The sequence below is a fragment of the Dipodomys ordii genome, unplaced genomic scaffold, assembly GCF_000151885.1.
Source record: "Dipodomys ordii isolate 6190 unplaced genomic scaffold, Dord_2.0 Scaffold203, whole genome shotgun sequence".
Lineage (NCBI taxonomy): Eukaryota > Metazoa > Chordata > Mammalia > Rodentia > Heteromyidae > Dipodomys > Dipodomys ordii.
Genome location: NW_012267419.1, coordinates 842,289 through 846,705, shown reverse-complemented (window position 1 = coordinate 846,705; position 4,417 = coordinate 842,289).

Here is a 4,417-nt window from a genome sequence, read left to right as displayed (position 1 = left end):
AAAAAAAGTTACTGGAAAACAATTATTTTTTCAAAAAAGGCAAAAATTAAAGATTAATAAAAGTTTTAGAAAAGGAAAAAAAATTTTATATATATAAGGTACCAAAAAAAAAAAGAAAAACTAAAGTACTAGTTCTTAACTCCAACTGTACCACAGCATCACAGGATGTGGGGTGCATTTTAAGAATAGCAATCCCTGAACTGCTCTCCAAAAGCAATAAATTGCAATGTCTAGTGCCTAAGCATTAGTAGTTTTTCATTGCTCTCCAGATGATGCTAATGTACATTTAAGTTAGCACTACATTGCCATAGACCTAAATATTATATAACTAGAAGAGATCATTAGTACAAACTCTTAAGTTTCCTAATAATTCACAGCTATTTTAGTTATACTGGTTGGTCCTCATATCCCAGCTCCAATTACTGTTCCTCTCTAATCTTTAATATGTATTCACAAAGTGACCAATTTAGAGTGAACTATTTCTTTCACTTTGCCTCAGATACTAAAGTCCCATGTCCAGGGAAATCAGTACAGTTGTTCAGAGTGGAAAACAGTACTATACTATGTAAATTTTGCTTCTAACTCCCAGCTCCAGTTTTTGGTTTCTAACTACCATTATCCACTAAATGAACCAGGGCTCAAGGGAAAGGGCTGTCCATGATGAGGGTAGGGAAAATGTACAATAAGCCTGGGAACTGTGTGCTAGAATCTAAGGAAGTGATCAGACACTGATGAAGGTATGTCTAAAGGAGATGAAAGTAAGCCAGACAAAATTTGAATATCAAAAGAAAAATAGGAAGTGGCTCTGTGGCTCAAGTGGTAGATCTCTCACCTTGAGCTGAAGAGCTGAAGGACAGGGCCCAGACCCAGAGTTCAAGCCCCACAATGGACAAGGAAGAAAGAAAGAAAGAAAGAGAGAGAGAGAGAGAGAGAGAGAGAGAGAAAGAGAGAGAGAAAGAGAGAGAGGGAGGGAGGAAGGAAGAAAGGAAGGAAGGAAGGAAGAGAAAGAAAGAAAGAAAGAAAACTATTTGAACTGATTATAAAACATTGAATTCAAATAAAGAAAAACACTAAGCAATATTTTTAAAAACTGCTTTGCAATACTGGAAGTAACTACTATACAACCTTCTTGCTCTAAAAATTGGTAAAGGAAGGGAATAAGAAAGGAAAGAATGACATCTTTTTGGAGAACACAATCCATAACCAACAGATGAGGAAAAGTTCATTCTTACAGAAGAATGCCAAATAACAAACATACCTAACAACAGCCTTAACAAAAAAACATTTTTTGATCACCAAATTAAATCAGAAAATAAAATTTTAAAATAAAAAAATAAGCCGGCTCTAGTAACTCATGCTTGTAGTACTAGCTAGTTAGGAGGTTGAGATCTGAGGATCATAGTTTAAAGCAAGCCTGTGGAAGAATCTCCAAAAAGCCAGAAGTGGTACTGTGGCTCATGTGGTAGCCTTGAACAACAACAAATAAAGCTCAAGGACAATGCCTCATCTCTGAGTTCAAGCCCCATGACCAGCCCCCCCCAAAAAAATAAAAAGCCAGGCACTGGTGGTTCATGCCTGTAATCCTAGCTACTCAGATTGAGGTCTGAGGATTACAGTGAAGACAGCCAAGGAAGAAAAGCCCATGAGACTCATCTCCAATAAACTACTAAGAAAAAGCCAAAAGTAGTGGTGTAGCTCAAGTGGTAGAGTGCTAGCCTTGAGCACAAAGAGGCTCAGGGATAACACCCAGACCCTGAGTTCAAGGACCGGCAAAAAATATAAATAAAAATTTAAATAAATCAAGAAACAGCATAATTAATGTTAAAAATCTTTAGGTAAGATTGATGGAAAACAATAGGTCACAAGATACCACTGATTTTTTGTTAATTACAAAAGAACAATAAATGGGAACTTCAGAGAATCCTCATCTTAACCATGACCTTTACCAAGAATGGTCAACTGATATCATGTGCCTCCTGAGGTGATGGGATAGATATGAAGGACCCACTATCATAATATTATTGTAAGCATTTTAAGTATTATAAGTATTCATGTAAATTATTATATAAAGTATTCATACATAAGTATTATAAGTATTCATGTAAAAATGTTTTAATCTAGCTGGGCACTGGTGGCTCACCCCTGTAATCCTAGCTATTCAGGAAGCTAAGTAAAGATTGAGGTTTGAAGCAAGCCTGCAGAAAAAGTCTATGTGACTCATATCTCCAATTAACCAGCAAAAAGCCAGAAGTAGAGCTGTGGCTCAATTGGTAGAGCATCACCCTTGAGCAATAAAGCCAAATGAATTGGTAGAGTATCACCCTTGAGCAATAAAGACAAATGAGAGTGTGAGGCACTGAGTTCAAGCCCTAGTAACTGCACAAACACACCCAAAAGTTTGAAACTGGCTGGGCACCAGTGGCTCACACCTGTAATCTTAGCTACTCAGGAGGCTGGGACTTGAGGACCATGGTTCAAAGCCAGACTAGGCAGGAAAAACCATGAGACTCTTATCTGCAGTAAGTACCAGAAAAGCTGGACGTGGAACTCTGGCTCAAGTCATAAAGTACTAGCCTTATTCAAAAAAGCTCAAAGACAGCACCCAAGCCCTGAGTTCAAGCCCCAGGACTGACCAAAAAAGTTTGAATTAGAATTAAGACCTAAATTGTAGTTAACAAAAAAGTTGAACCCATCCAGGTTTGCACAGGCCAGAAAGGTTTTCCAGAATGCAGGATTCCTGCTTGCTAAAACAGGAAAAACCAGGAGCCTTGTTAACTTACTATTAGACAAATCCACAATGTGGAACAGACTTGGCCTCCAAAAGGTAAGTGCCATGAAAAGAAAATGGAGAAACTGCTCTAGATTAAGACTAACAATACACAATGCAACATGTGAATTGACCCTAATAGTCATTTGGAGGACAACTGAAGAAAGTGAATATACACAGCATATTCCACCAGTACGTAGGTGTAAAAGAATAACATCGCTAAGTACATTGTTTACTTCAGTTGCATTTGTTTTTGTAACAAGGCTTCTGCATGAAGAATGTGGCACTCTGATCCTATGCTACAAGCTGTGTGCTTCCATGTGCAACGTCAAATGTTGTGCAAATCATGTTTTTGGAAGCACAGGACTATAAATTACTTGTCATTAGTGATGATTAATTTCCTTTGCTGAGATTTTGGTATTATAGATTTGTAGAAAAAAATATCCTTATGCTTACATATGCTATGTATTTAAAGGGGAAATGTCAAAATGTCTGCAACTTGACATTCAAATGGTATATTAAAGAACACATACACAGGTACAGGGTTGGAGGAATGGGCTCAGTTGTAGAGTGCTAGCCAATGAATGAAAATGTCAAGTACCGAGTCCAAGTCCTGGTATTGGATCTAAAAAGAAAAAGATAAAGAAAACACATGGAAGTAAAGCAAGTAAGGCATAGTAACATTTATTGAATCTTGGTGGTATATATACTGATGGCCAGTGAACTAGTCTCTCAATTTTCTCTAATGTTTGAAGTTTTTCATAATAAAAATCAATGGAAGAACATATAAAGGAGACAAAAAAAATCAGTAATATACACAAGACAATATGCTGGAAATTATCTGAACAACTTAGGGGGTGGGGGGAGGGAAAGTAGGAGAAAAATGAGGGAATAGGAAACAAGTTTGACAAGAAATGCACTTATTACCTTATATAACTGTAACCCCTCTGTGCATCACCTTGACAATTAGAAAAAAAATCAATGGAAGCATATTTTTTTTGTCAGTTGTAGGGCTTGAACTCTGGGCCTGAGCACTGTCCCTCAGCTCTTCAGCTCAAGGCAAGCACTCTACCACTTGAGCTACAACGCCACTTCTGGTTTTCTGATGGTTTACTGGAGATAAGAGTTTCACAGATTTGGGGCTGGGAAGGTGGCTCATCGGTAGAGTGCATGCCTTGCATGCCAAAGGCCCTGGGTTCGATTCCTCAGCACCACATAAGCAAAAAAAAAAAGAAACAAGCGGGAAGTGGTGCTGTGGCTCAAGTGGTAGAGCGCTAGCCTTGAGCTGAAGAGCTGAGGGACAGCGCCCAGGCCCAGAGTTCAGGCCCCATGACTGGACCAAAAAAAAAAAAAGAGTTTCACAGATTTTCCTGCCCAGGCTGGCTTTGAACCGCAATCCTCAGATTTCAGCTTCCTGAGTAGCTAGGATTACATGCGTGCGCCACTGGTGCCCATAATTCTAAATTCATATAACATTATATAAGAGACAAAACTTGTGAGAAATCTGACTGTCCACTGCCTATTCTATATTTGTTTATCTAGTAGATATTCCCTGACAGAGGAATACCTAAGCTGAAAACAGAAAAGTGAATAGTTAACAAGAAGAGGTATGGGGAGGATTGGGTGGGGGGTAGGGGGGGAGGATGGGAA